A 14,981-nucleotide genomic window follows, 5' to 3' on the forward strand; every position below is an offset into this window, starting at 1 on the left:
AAGAAGTGAATATGCAGGTAAAGGATGTAGAAGAAGGAAGGTGGAGGCATGGACAAGTTCTTGTTAGATTGGATAGGTCAGTTATTAAGGAAGTCAATGTGGGCCTTGAGCACAGAAGCGTTGCTATAGGTAGAGGATTTGAGCAAGGAGAATGGTGGTGCCGAGTATGTTTCTGGCCCATGGAAATGCCTGGGGATGTGGTGACATCAGCACGAGACGAGGATGAATGGGAATCAAAAGGAGAGCAGGGTGTGGCAGCCCCACCTCCTGCTACAGTAGTAGCGACAGAGATTTCACCATGGGGTCTTAGGGCACGCTATGGTACTTGTATGGCTGTAGTGAGCAGCAGGGAAAAGACAGGGAGAGGCCCCGTAAAGACACGTGTGACTCAATTTCCGTTTCTCCAGAAGGGTCAGCGGAAGGCATATTATGATATGATATGATAAATCCTTTATAACGAGCTTGCACACAAGTGTTTCTAGGTGCGACAAGACAAGGAAGGGAGGACAGGAGGAGGACAAACAACAATCTTACTAGGCCCTGGACATTCATATTGCGCAAGTCCCGGGAAAGTGGATTTATGTATTAGAGAAACACACTACCGGCGTCATGTCAGCCATAGGGGACATGAAAAGTTATTCATGTCTCTAATGGGGGAAGCGTCAGGTACGCTTTCGAGATGAGCAGGTTATCAGGGAGTTCAGTTAGATACAAACACCTGCGATGAAGCAGCATTCAATAATGACATGGCACAGGTATGGGGACCCTGTGGGTCATGTATCCTGATACGCCAGATATAACTTCTAGTCTGGCCAAGATAATGAAGTTAGATGACGATCCTGCCGCACATATCCAGTTAATTCTGGAGATGTGGAGGAAAGAGACGGGAGAAACTTTGGATAAGAATGTGGTGATGTTTTACCACATGCTAAAAAGGGACTTCCCAAAGAAGTCCAGCCTGATCTAGATAAAGTAGTAGAGATAGAGACCAAGGGTTGGCCAGACATTCAGGCACATATTGTGATTTTTTGCAAAAGGAGACAAGAGAAGGAAAAGGAGAGCATACAGGAGGCACAAAAGGCAGAGGCCAAGTTTGTTCAGAAAAAGCTAGCAAAGATTTCTTTGGAAGGAGCAGTGATTACCAACTCTACGGACGGAGAGCAGGGACAATCAGGACAACAGGGACATATTGAATCAGGGATGACACAAATTGGATGTACAGGTATGATCCCGAACAAATATAAATGAGAGGGTTTCCGAGGGATAGGGGTGGATTTCCATGAGGAGGTGAGTCATTTGGTGGGTTTAGAGGAATGGGGCCCCGGTTTAATGGGCCGATAGGAAATAGCTATGAAGGGTTGTATGGGATCCAGTGTTGGTCAAGTGGAATGGTGGGACTCATGGTACGAGATTGTATGAACGGGCCACAGTATTTCAATGTAGGTGCTTAGCAAATGCAACCCCGACCATGCCACATGCCCCAGATTCTGTGCATTCACAGCAGGTATGAGTTGAACAGAACCCGGTATCTGGGGCGCAAAGACCTTTGCATTTCAACCAACCATGCCAGCACAGGCACTGGTACAGGCATGAGAGAAAAATCATTTACCCCAAGGAACGGTCAATCCTTACACAGGAGCAAGTGTTTTTGGAGGCAATCCTTTCCTGCTCCCCAGTGCTATGTTCCCCGAATAGGCTAGCACACAGAGATTTCTGATGAGTCCAATTCTGTCTGTTACTGCTGATCCAGAAGAGGAACCCCGGATAGGTGTACAGGTAGATGATAGAACGTTTTCATTAATGGTCGAAACAGGGGCTATAAAATCTTGCATTATGGAAGGTGAGTTCCCCTTGTCAGGCACAACAATAGACACACAGGGATTCTATGGGGCTATCCTGTAGGTTCCATACATATAAAGGTAGGAACGCAAAATGTATCTGCTCCCTTGTTTTATTGCACAGATACCCCAGCAAATCACTTAGGCAGGGATCTCCTCAGTCGACTCCACATGTCGATTGCTTTCACGGAGAAAGATATACTATGTTCGACTCCAGGTTTGTGTCCGGTATGAGAAGCAGTGCTTTAGCATGTATACTGTGGTTATAGCGTGATACCTGTACATTCAGCTTTGTTTCTGTATGGAGTAATGGCTGTGTTGAGTTGGGTCCCGGGAATCAGAGATCAAACATGGTAGATACTGACAGAATTTTAGTTTTGGTCTGCTGAGTCACAGGAGGTAACACCAGGCACCATTGTCATTGTTCTCTTAGGAGCAGTAGTTATCAAGAAGGACAGGGAGGTTCTCACAGGCACTGATAACAGAGGTGGAGAGTGCTGAATAGTTTTGAGCAACAAGCCGAACTTACTGCTAAGGGATGTGTCAATGAACAATTGTTCATAGACACTGAAGACTCAGGGGAGATCGTTTTTGAGATTGGGGTGTCTTGCCAGATAGTGATAGAGCAAAGGGAAGTATCACAGACCATGCTCATAATACATCACCATATTGGAAGGAGGATGTGGAGAAGGGACCAGACCATTTATGGATCAGCAATCCTCATGATGTGGAGCTGTTAAAGAGTGTTTGAGCAATGCAGATAAAATTGAAAGCTGGTGCGATACTACTATGTTTTAAGGAGTAGCCCATGTCTCCAGAGGCTAACAGAGGGATTTATGAGACTATTATTGCATTGTTGAAGCAAGATATAATATAACCGTCTATGTCACCATGTAACACAACCATTTACCCTGTGAAGAAAGTGAAGGAGTCCAGTTGAAGGATGGTCCATGATTTGCGCCCTCTCAATAACATTGTTGAGGCAGAATTTCCAGTGATTCCGAATCCGGCTACCATTCTCTGTAATATTCGTACTGGGTCGACCCACTTCACAGTGATTGATTTAAAGAATGCATTTTTCTCTGTCCCCTTCATCCCTGATTCTCAGTACCTCACAGCATTTACGTATCGTGGTCAGAGATTTGACTAAACAAGGTTGCCCCACGGGTACTTTGAATCTCTGAGTGTTTTCAACAGGGTGGTTCAAATGCATTTGGAGAATTTACATATGCCCAGTAAAGTAATCGACTATGTAGAAGACTTACTGGCCTATAACACTTCAGAAGAGCAGTGTCGAGGAGTTTCAATAACACTCTCACCCTGATTGCGGAGAAGGGGTACAAAGTGGACAAAGAAAAATTGCAATACTTCCAGATAGAGGCAGTATATTTGGCGCAAGTGATATCGCCCGCAGGAAGGAAGGAAATGCCAAAGAGAACCACTGCAGTCTACATTACACCCCAGCCTGTGACAGTGAAAGAAATGCAGTAGTTTTTGGGACTCTATAACTTTTGTAAATCATGGATCTTTGACTACTCTAGTTACATGAGGCCCTTATTGCAGGGACTTAAGGGAGTGCAAAAGGTGAAAGGTCCAATAAAATGGTCTGATGAGATAGTGACCTGCTTTCAGGAACTCAAGACTTCGATCAGCAATGTTCTGGTCTTGGTAACCCTGAATTACAAGAACCCATTTGATCTATTTTCTCACTCAAATAGGCAGGTAATGACAGCGGTCCTGGCCCAGCAAAAATCATTAGTACATAAACCTTTAGCATACTACAGCAGACTCCTAGACCCAGTGATGCAAGGACAGTTTCCTTGTGAGAAGGCTTTGGCGGCAACGCATTTGCATTTCAAAAGTCTTCACCGATTACCATGGTACCGATTACCATGGTTCCCTGTTGAAATTGTATGTGGAGCATGCAGTCTTTGCAATCTTGGAAAAGTCCAAGTCGACTTTGATGACCCAGAGTGTCTCGGGGAATGAGGATATCTTATCAAATGCTTCCATACATCTAGTAAAATGTCACCTAGTCAGTCCTGCAACATTTGTAGCTGAGCCAGTGAAACGTGATGATCTTGTATGACTTATGAGGGAGAAGAGGAAGAAATGTTAAAGGGGATGCTTTGGAGGGAGGTGAGGTACTCTTTGTTGATGTTTCCTCAACAATTAATCAGGACACTGGTGATAGGCGTACGGGTACAGTCATTGTGGGCCTTGTAGATGGGGAATACCAGGTCAGGATGAAGAAACGGTTGCCTTCACATTAGTCTGTGCAAGCCGCGGAACTAATGGCGCTTATAGAGGTGCTGGAAATGAGTAAGGGGACAGCAGTCACTACTTATTCTAACTCTGCATATGTAACATCCAATGTACATTTAGGCTTCTCAAGGTGGTAGAGAAGATGCTCTAGGAGATCTAACGGGACCCCTAGCCAGAATACTGTGCTGTTATACAGATTAATCGAAGTGCTAACACTGTCCACAGTAGGAATTGTCAAATGCGCTGCACACAATAACCATACTAACCCAACAACATTTGGAAATAATGCCACAGACAGAGCAGCGAAAGAGGCTGCAGATTTCCCATTGGCAGATTCCCAGACAATGGAAACTGTGTATTTGCGATTCCCATATTCACTAAAAATGGAAACTGTGTCACTGTCACAGCAGGTACAGTTGCCAGCCCATACACCTTGGTCCCTTTGCTTCAAATTATGGAAACGCAGGAGAGAGCACCTAAGGATGAAAACAGCAACATTTTTGCTGAGTGAGGTACTTCCACAGTGGGGAATTTCTGAGGTCCTGAAGTCCCACTTTTTTAGTACCATGTTTTCAAAAATCACTTTGCTCTTGGGGATTAAGCACAGGTTGTGTTCAGTGTACCACCCTCAGGCCAATGGAATAGTAAAAAAGTTAAATGCAGTTCTTGCGGTTCATTTTTCAAAGTTGTGTAGTGATTTGAATAAAAATGGACACTATTGTTTACCAATCATTCATTTTTATTTGAGAAACCAGCCAGGGAAAGATCAACATCTCAGTCGATATGAGATTGGGACTGCACATAGGTTACACACACCACTCTCACCTGCACGCACAGCATCAGATGCACATAAATCAGCAGAGATTATTTTTGAGGAGTTTAGGGAATACCATAGGGCTCTAGCTGAAAAATATCTTCACAGGTTATGTCTTCTCATCAACAATCTACAGGAGAAAGTGGCAAAGAATCTGACAACATACACCAACCACAGTTGTTCACCAGGGACCTGGTGTTTGTCAGTACCTTTGCCTGAAATTGAAATGAGCACTGTTTCCAAGGGCCGCACATCGTGATTTTTGCAACTCTGTCTGCTGTGAAGGTGCAGGGCTGCAAAAGCGGGGTCCACATCAGTGACATATGAAGGGATGCTGGTGATGCTCCGCTGGCACAGTAGCAGAAGCAAGCTCAAAGTTAAGTATGCCATAAGGATTCACAGTTCATTCCAGTACAAAAGGGGGGAGTGACTGAAAACCAGTAATTGTTATTTTAGAGGATAAAGGGACATTTGGATTTAAAATTAAAAGTAGGATGGTTAATTATGTGTTTCTTTCACTTTTCTTGTTATTGTGTTGCTTTATGATGGAGAATATGAATGTGAATATTTTTCTTTAATCCAGTACTGCAGAATTTGATTAAATATGATTAAGGGCACAAAGATGTGTTGATTACAATTTCATGAGGATTGAGAATGATGTAACTTCTGTTCGGATAGTAGATGCATATGGTATAGCCATCTGAGGAGAGTGGGGAGAGAGCGATCTGTAGGATTTTGCTACATCTGCTCTCTTATGCCCCATGCTTCTGGTGTACTTAGGATATTTATCCCAGACAAGATAGAGTTAACAAAGGCACTGTGTCTAGTGTAGCTAGCTCTGTGTTGGGTCTGAGGGCAGTTTCAAGGACAATCAGTCACAGCATCTCTCTTGTATGTTGATGAAGACTGTTCGGCCACAGATCATAAAGAGCAGAAGAATGTGTGTTGTATGCAGAAGCCAGTTGAATTTAAAACGGTCCATCATAATGAACAACTGATGGGAGAAAGGGGTGAAGAGTTGCAGAGCTGGAGGGATGAGGGGATTCTCAGAAGAAGGGATGGCACAAGTTAAACAAGAGTATGGACATGCATGGAAGAAGCATCTAAAGTATCTTACATGGATCAAGGAGCCAGAGAAACCTGTTAAGTTACATTTACTCACACATTTTTCTGTGTGCTTTAACGGCAACGACACGGCACAAATGGGAACTGCAGCCACATGCTTCACATCGCTGATCTGTCTGCAGGTACATCTGCACTCCTTGATGTGTTTTGGTCTTGTGGACAATTCAACAATTCGGACACAGGCAGTTGCCACCAGCCTGGCGAGGAGTGTGCAGTCTCACTACACTACATGTGCCTGTCCTTATTCCTGAAGAACATTTGGTACTTGCCCACTCAATGCCCAAAGCAACACCTGTGCGCCCTTTGTCCTCTGTGCCCCTTGCATGCCCTGTGTCATCATATATGGGCAAACCAATGTCTTTGTCTGATGGTAAAGAAGAGGAGCCATTGCAATGGACCAAGCGGTCCAATTATATTTCGGCAACATCTTTGGAAGCTCTGATGGACATTCCTGCGCAGTATTGACTGTTCAGCTGTACTGAGGGGCTTTTCTCTTCTCTCTTGGCCCTACTACTCATGCGATTGCGAATGTGAAATTGCTCCAGGTCACCCGCTATGAACTTTTGTTGTTTGTGAATTCCTACAAATCATCTTTTAGTGCAATCAAAGAAGAACTATGGGCCATGAGGCTCATTGCTTTGCAGATTAGGTACATTCCCGACCTCCTAACAGCTATGGAGGGGGTAGTCTGCAAGAAAATCAGGAGCACATGCTGTATATTTGTGCCTGCTAATGATTTGTAAAATAAAACTCTGACTCAAACAATTGCAGCTTTGCACAAGCTTAGGGTGGTCATGGAGAACGAAGCAGGAATCACACATGACCTTGGGTACTGTTTTGGATGAGCCCAGCTGTCAAAATCTTAATGCCATTTTTTGTCTTTTTTCTTATTATCTTTTTTCCTGTCAAATTTTCTCGTGATGCTGCTTTACCGAGGTACCAAAAGCAGACACATGATGATTGTGACCTTGTCCAAAGCTAGAACCACTACCATTTCATATCATATGGGTACTCAGACTGAAGCTGTCTTGTGTCCTCCACCAAATTGGGAAAAGTGTGTGGAGAAGCAGGTAGATTGTGGAAATGGTGGTGGGTTGAGTTGGGTTTGTTCAACTGAGAGTATGCCTATATTGGGACCAATGTGAGAGATGGTTGTAGGGTTTTATTTCCCAGAGAAGAAGGTTTAAGAGAACAAGAAATATGTGTATTAGTTAATGTATTAGCTAAAGGGGGAATGTTGGGCCGGTCAATAAGGCCCCAATGAGAAAGAGGGGGACACGTTGTTTGTGCCATATTGGTGACCGGGGGAGCTGCAATGTTGATGCGATGTTCCAATTTAACCTGTATCTAGTGTGGTTAATGGGAATGGTATATGTGAGAGTGCGCTCCACGTTGCAACATTTGTTTCACTTCTCATCTGGGTTGCTGAGAACGGCTCATCTTCCCACCATGGGTGAATGCCCTTTGTCTAGTTTGTCTGCATCACGTGATTGTGGACCACAAAATCAAGCTCTATGGGGTTGCATTTATGAGGATTTATTCTGTTTTCCTGCAGCTGGCCCCTTGTCGTTTGGAGCTTGGAATGTGCCCTTGACTGTAAGCTCACTCTTTGCTTCATGCAGCCTGAGCCTGCTTACCTTGTCCGGTGTCCTAGAGTTTAATTGCCATACACATCTGCAAGCTTTCTCAGGATCTCTTGTTGCCTTGCGTTTTAGCGTCACTGCACATGGCTAATGAGAAAAATAATAAAAGCTTTTGACAGTATACATTTGAATCTGTCCTCTATCTACAGAAGTGTGTAATCATGTTCTTCATGTATACAAGTATGTGTTTGTGTAATGCTGTGCAGGGCTGAGAATGTGCTTCATGACTAACGCTGCTACGTCGTGGTATCGCTAGTGAAGTGGGCCCAGTGTTTTCTTGGCATTTAATCGATGCAGTCCATCATGGTGTTCGGATCCACAATCACTGTTGAGTTACTTGTATCTGAAAGGATTTGCACTGGATAATGGTAAAATGGCTGTCTGAGGGGATACCTCGCTGCATACATGCCAGTCACTGGTGCACTTGGGGATTGTCGAAATAATGAGTGACTTCGAGCGTTCTTGACTCTTCAGGCTGTCATGTTCATACGGGTGAGGAGGGGCATTCCTGGGACCCTCTTTTCAGTCCCTCCTCTGGTCAACCTGTCGACCACTCCGCCATACCTTATCAGTTCTGTTGTTGGTAGCCATATTTTTGTCACTCCTCCGAGATGTCCATGCTAGTTTGCATGATCGTCAAAACACCAAGTCATATAACTGCATTGTCCTTCTGGATTGCAGCACACCCATTTACCCTGTAGGTCTTATTGTTGATGGGTTACCGAATATTACCATCTCAGTTGGCAACAGTGGACATTCCCTTATTCTTGTTCTCAGGTGTTTTTCTCTCTTCCACTATCTTGTCTTTTCCTCCTCCCATATTCGCATCCACCATCACCTTGTTCCCTATCGATTTCTCAGTAGTTTTGCAGCATTAAATAATGCAGATCTTTACCACACACAGTCTCACTAATACTAATATTAGTGCCCCTAGTAATACTTTCAGTCCATCCGACAGCTATAACGGCATCCATGACCATAGGTACGCCACCCAGCTCTAATCTTTTCCGGTCCCTTTGGCCTCTTTCTCCATCTTCGATAGTCACGTTACTGCCTCTGTCAGTGTACCATTCTCTCCATCATTGTCAGGCACAAATGCGCAGAAGGAACTCCCAATTTTTGTGCAAACCGCTTCTTCCATTGCTGTGAGGAGGTCTAAAACATAGCTGTTCTGGCGTGCCATCAACGTTACTGCTCAGAGCTCTTTCTTCATTGCATTGAAGCCGTTTACTGTAGAGTTTATTGTCTGCATCAGCTACCTTCTGGTTATCTGCAGCCATTCAGCATTTGTATGTCTGGACCGCTGGAACCACTGGCGCAAAACATATTTCTGTCCTGCTGCATAACTGATGTTCAGGGGGTACATCGTCTAGGGATGCTTCTGATTAGAAATAGTTTCCTCTCTTTACTCTACTCACTTGAACGGACCATTTCTTTCTTCCCTTTTTTTGTACTCCCATGGACCTCATCTTTCTCGTGTTAGTATCCATTTTAGGGAAGCCATCTATCTTTATGTCCTTCTGGGGCACTACCAGTGCTGCTATATTGATGTGCACCAACGATCAAACTCCTCCCCAGTTGGGCGGCAACTTCTCATATGCCTTGGATCCACACTCCCAATAGTGGTCTATATTAGCTCCAACCCTTACTATACCTTCATTCTTGTAGCACAATGCTGGCTTCTTTAGAGGTATTATATGCATCGGCCCAACTTCATTTTCTACCCAGGGGAGCAACTTGGCACTTGCATCCCTTTCTTTCAGGCACTTGTCATTTTCTCCTTGCACTGTGTTCACTGGTGATTGTACTAGGGTGTGTGTCTTGCGTCCTACTACTCCTCCAGTCCATCCTTCCTCTGTATATACTTGGCCATATACAAGCATCTGTGGTCTTTACCAACATCCTGGTTCTCCTCCTATTTCTCCACCCCCCCCTTTTCGGGCAGGGTAGTTTCTTCAGCATTATTGTTTTCGTTTCGCCTTTCTGTGGGCCATCAGGTATGTATTGTATAGCTTGGTGTAACTGCCAGTAATTGTTCAATATTTAACTGTCTTCATAGGGGAATGTTGTATGAGACATCCATCTCAATGTTGCTGTTTTCCCTTGGAATCTTCCTTGGGTTGTAACCATATATAGATATCTGAGGTATTGTGCTATTGCTGCTGTAATTTCAGTTGCTATGAACATTCTGGAGGCACTCATGGCATAGGGGATTAGTGAGCAGACATAGCAGCTCTCCCCCCCGGTTTCCTTGCCTACTTTGGCCATGTGTTTATGCTGCATGTTGTTAGACACTCGAGCAGTGTCAGTGAGATATAGGCACACCCCCATGTCTGTATCAGCACTGCACTTACTTCTTCTTGCTATGTTGACAGTGCTCTTCTGTCCACCTGACATGGTCGTTCCACCTGCTGGGGTTGGGGTAATGCTACTAGAGGATACAGCGGTTTCACTAGACACAAGAGATATTCGCCAAATGAAAAATGCAAAAACCCCACTTGGAAACAAGAGACAAGACAAGATAAGCAGATTTTTAATTATTCCCTCCATTTACTTGTGCTGTTGGACCTTGTACAGCCAGAAGACAAGAGTTGCGCACCTGAAATGCGCAAAACTGTGAGTTATTAGATAAGTGTAGTGTTAGTTTAAGCCCTGTGAATCATAAAGTCGATCATGGCGAAGATAATAGCTTTTCCCACAAAGTTCTAATTCTAGGGTCTCTGGGTACTGCGAGGACAGATAGGTTTCCTCGTTTGAGTTGTGGGTAAGCTTGGGCCAAATATGTCATAAAAATGTGGTAATACGCATTAGGAGGAAGTGCTCAGAAACTGTTGGACTGTCTAATAATGTGGACAAATTGGCTCTGAAAAGTATCAGGTTGTAAATCATTGGGCAGCATGAAAAATTATGCAATAAGACTTTCTCATTTTCACGAAGAATGTGGGTAGAGAGAAAAATAACAAACAGACAGTATACCCTCACTGTGGATGTGTAGGAAGTCCTAGCCCTAACTCTGCTGCCCGTGAACGAGTAACCATTGGGTGTCCTCTACTCAATAGTGTAAGTCGCAAATTATCTCCTTGCTGTTCTTGCCGATGATCGTTGGCTTTGTCAGTCTTGTTGCCAGGTGAGGCCACAGCTTTGTAGGACTTGACGTCATTGATATGGTTCCAGACAGTCTTTCCCTTGAGCTTTACTGCTCTCCCAGTCACTGCATCTACAATGTGGGGAGCCGTGAATTAGGGTGGGTCCTAATGCCGGGTAAAATTGCGGAGAACACTGTCCCCAGGAAATACAGGAGGCTGCTTAAGTAAGGCTTGTGTTGTTGACACTGTCGCTTCCCCTGTTGGCTTCAGGGCCACCATGGTGTCGTTGTATCTGGTGAGAGATAAAAGAGGCACTAGTAATGAAGGTAGTAACATACTCATCCATTCATTGACCCAGTAAATTTGCAGTACTCTGTTCATCCTTAATCACCCTAGTGGGAGGAGCAAGCGGAAGTTGCATGCGCCATCCTGTTACACCTTGTGTGGGGTTAAGTGGTGGTCGGACCCAGGCTTGTGCCACAATGCAAACAGGGCTAGAGGCAAACAGTGTAGTCAATTCTTATTGATACTCGTTTTAGTTTTGGCTATTGATTCTTTGAGCAGGCCATTGAGATGCTCACACTACCCGTTTGCTTGTGGGTGATAAGCACAGGAGAATTTGTGTTGGATGCCCAGCAACGTTATAATTAGTTGGAACATCTCATTGGCGAAGTGAGGGCTGTTGTCAGACCACAAGACTTCACATGCACCCCATTGTAGGAACGCTTCCTGGACTGGAAATGTCACCGCTCGGAGGGCGTCAGGATGAGAACAATGGCCAGCCTAAATCTACTGTAAAAATGGGCATACAACCACTATCATCTAGCGGTACCCTTGGCAGACTTGGATAATGTCAACATAGTCGATGTGGAGGTTCTGGAATGGACCAACTGTGCGAGCCATACGCTCCTCTCACAACCCTTCATGTATGTCCTGCAGTGAATTGTTTGCAAGTCAAACAGTTACTCATGACATGATATGATATTTCATTTATAGCGCGCCTATACACAAGTAAGTGTTTCAAGGCGTGACAAGGCAAGGGAGGGGAACAAGGGAGGACAAGACAACAATCTTGCTAGGCCAAGTGACATTAAGATCGAAAAAAGTGCAGGGGAGAGGGAAGGGAAAAAAAGCAGCAGGGGAAGGGGAGGAGGAGAAGTGTGAGACATAGGAGAAGACATAGAAAGAAGTGCAGCCAAATGTCCGGGGGTTAAGTGCAGACAGCAAGGGTTAGAAAAGTGCAGGTAGGGGTCATGAATTCGGCCACATGTTCTGCCAAATTAGGACAGCACCATGTTTCTCCAATGTGAGCAGCAATCACCTCCTTCCCTGTATTTTTTGGATAATGTAGCTGTGTCAGTGCTGTGTGCAATAATGTGAGTGGCATAACAACCTTCCCTGTGTTGTTCTGCCGCCATAAAGCATCTGTTAGAGGTACTGTACATCCCCTCCTATGCCACAGGTCCTTTTCCTCCTTGGGTGCAGCTCCCTGCAGCTCCATTATTTGCATTGCTGTCAAAACATTGTACCCCTCTTTGAGTATCATTGCCCTTGCATAATCACAGACATGTGACAAGGCCTCCATTTCTAGGAGCTCTCCAAAATATGCAGCAAATTTTGCTTCCTCATCTGCTGCTTCATTCCCCATTGTGACAGGGTACTCTCTTTGTGTGTGTGCTTGGCATTTCACTATTGCTAGTTATTTAGGATAATGTATGACGTCCACTAGTCTGCCCAATAGGAGTGCATGCTGCACTGGTGACCCATCATCCATTGTGACAGTCCTGAATGTACTGTGGTTGTCACGTAGGTTGAATCTGAGTAAATCCTTTCCTCCCTTTTTCTGCTGTGCTCCAATGCTAATATTAAAGGCAATTATCCTGCTGCTTCTGCTGAATAATGTGATGGCAGTTGTGCACTGACCACAAACTCACTGGTTCTGTCCTCCCTTAGTCTCACCACTGCTGTCCCTGTATGTCTGACCCAATCTGCCTGGTCAATTGTTGAAGACCTGTCAATGTAGAACCCATCTCCCCCCTCAAGTGCGCCCTCCTGTACCTTGCGAGTGTCACTGAATTCTTGTAAGTTTGCTGTGCAGTCATGTGCGTCGTCACCCTCTTGTAGAATGTCTGCGAGAAAGGTCACTGGATTGACAGGTCTGCATCTCACTAACTTCAGAGTTAGATTCAATAGTAACACCTCGTACCCCAATGCTCTTTGTGTTGTCCACGTGCTTTTTGGTTTCTCCAGTATTGCAAAGAGAGCATGCTCCATGTAAAGAGTGGTGCTGCATCCCATGGTAATACTCGCTGATTTGTCAACTGCGAATGCGGCTGCAGCCAAAGCTTGCTTGGACGGATAATGTCCTCTCATTACTGGATCTAACTTCCCACTGTAATGTGCTAGTGGCTTGTGCCCCAAGCCCGTCTTCCAGGTCAATACTGCTGTCATCACTCCCCTGTCAGAATGTGTGAACAAAAATAATTCCTTTTTATAGTCTGGGATCCCTAACACTGGAGCTGTGAATATTGCTTCCTTCAGCTCATTGAATTCCTGAGTAATTTCTGTTGTCCCTTGTATCATCTTGTCTCCTTTTTGTGCTTCCTTCAGTTCACTCAGTAGAGGCCTGGTCTAAGTGCTGTAGTCGAAGACGCATGCCCTACAGTAATTGCATAACCCCAAAAACTGCTGCATCTCTCTGACTGTTGTGGGTTTTGCTGTCCTGTGTTTTGCCTCTGCACTTTCTGGTGTCACCTGTCTGCCATTTCGAGAGATCATCTGCCCAATGTATAGCAATTCTTTCTGACAGTACTGTAGTTTGGCCTTGTCCACCTTGTATCCCTTGTCAGCTAACATGGTCAACACGTGTACTGAGTCATTTCTACACTGTTCTTCAGTCGAGCTGCAGATTAATATTTCATCAATGTACTTTATGACCGTGCTCTTCATATGTAGATTGCCTAGGTCCACCTGAAGGACCCTATTGAATATGGACGGTGATTCACAATTCCTTGAGGAAGTCTTGTATGTTCCCACTTCTTATTTCTATATAGAAATGAAATCAAGTCTTGTGAGTTTGGTTGTAGTGGTATAGAGAAGAAATCATTCTTCACATCTATAACCGTGAAGCAGGCAGCTTCTGTTGAAATGCTGCACAAGATTGTCGCTGGATTCGGAACTAAAGGATATTCTGCTTCTACAGTATGGTTCAGAGGTCGCAAGTCCTGTAAAAAATGCCACAACCCCCCGGTTGCGTTCTTGACGGTGTACACAGCTGTGTTGCATGGTGATTCTGATGGCACTAGGATGCCTTGCTTCACTGGTGCTGCAATGGTCTCATAGATGCCCTTGTCTGCCTCCCCTTGAGAGTGGGTATTTTTTGATTTGTGGTAAAATTGCTCCTGGCTTCAGCTTGATCTTCACCGCTCCCATGCCCTTCAGAAGCCCCACATCATAGGGACTAGTGGTCCATAAAATGCCGGGTACCTTGGCCAGATCCTCCTCAAGAAAGGTCAGCAGTGCCTTCAGCACCATCGCCATTCTCTGTGGTACTTCCCTGTAATGTATCCTCACCCAATATGTGATGATCATTTTGAAACACCATCTCTTGGTCCAATCTGTTGGCCCTGAACAAATCTTTGTCTGTCACTGCAGTCAACCTGTATCCTTCAGCTACAGGGATCACTTCTCCCCATGGTCACCCCCATGTCATCTGTCCCATGCACTGCTATACACTCATCTCCCATTATTACTGCCTTTGATTCTAGTAGTCCCTTCCGCTTCATCCAATGGTATTTCTGGTCTGAACAAGTGCTCATTTGGAATGCGCCACTTCCCTCGAATCCTTCAGAGACATGCTATTGCAGACTCAGTCCCATATTGGAACAGTTCCTCGTCTACTGGCACCCCCCTCTGTATCCTTCATCCACAGTAGGCTTGAATAATTTCCCGTACATTGAGAAGGTGTATCCCTGGTGTAGAGCACACTATCCACTTCTCTGTGAATTAAATGGTCATGTTAAGTATGCTCATAATGTCCCTCCCCAGTATGTTTACAGGTGTCTGTCGGGAGTAAAGCATGGGAAAGGATAGATCATGTTCCGCTATAGAAAGTGAAATATTGTCTGTGAAAGGAACCATTTCCATAGCCCCAGAGAATCCATGACCATTCATGGCATCTCCCCTCCCGGATGCAGGATTTAGTCACCCC

The sequence above is a fragment of the Ambystoma mexicanum genome, chromosome 6p (genome assembly GCF_040938575.1).
Source record: "Ambystoma mexicanum isolate Mex_15411 chromosome 6p, UKY_AmexF1_1, whole genome shotgun sequence".
NCBI classification, from domain to species: domain Eukaryota; kingdom Metazoa; phylum Chordata; class Amphibia; order Caudata; family Ambystomatidae; genus Ambystoma; species Ambystoma mexicanum.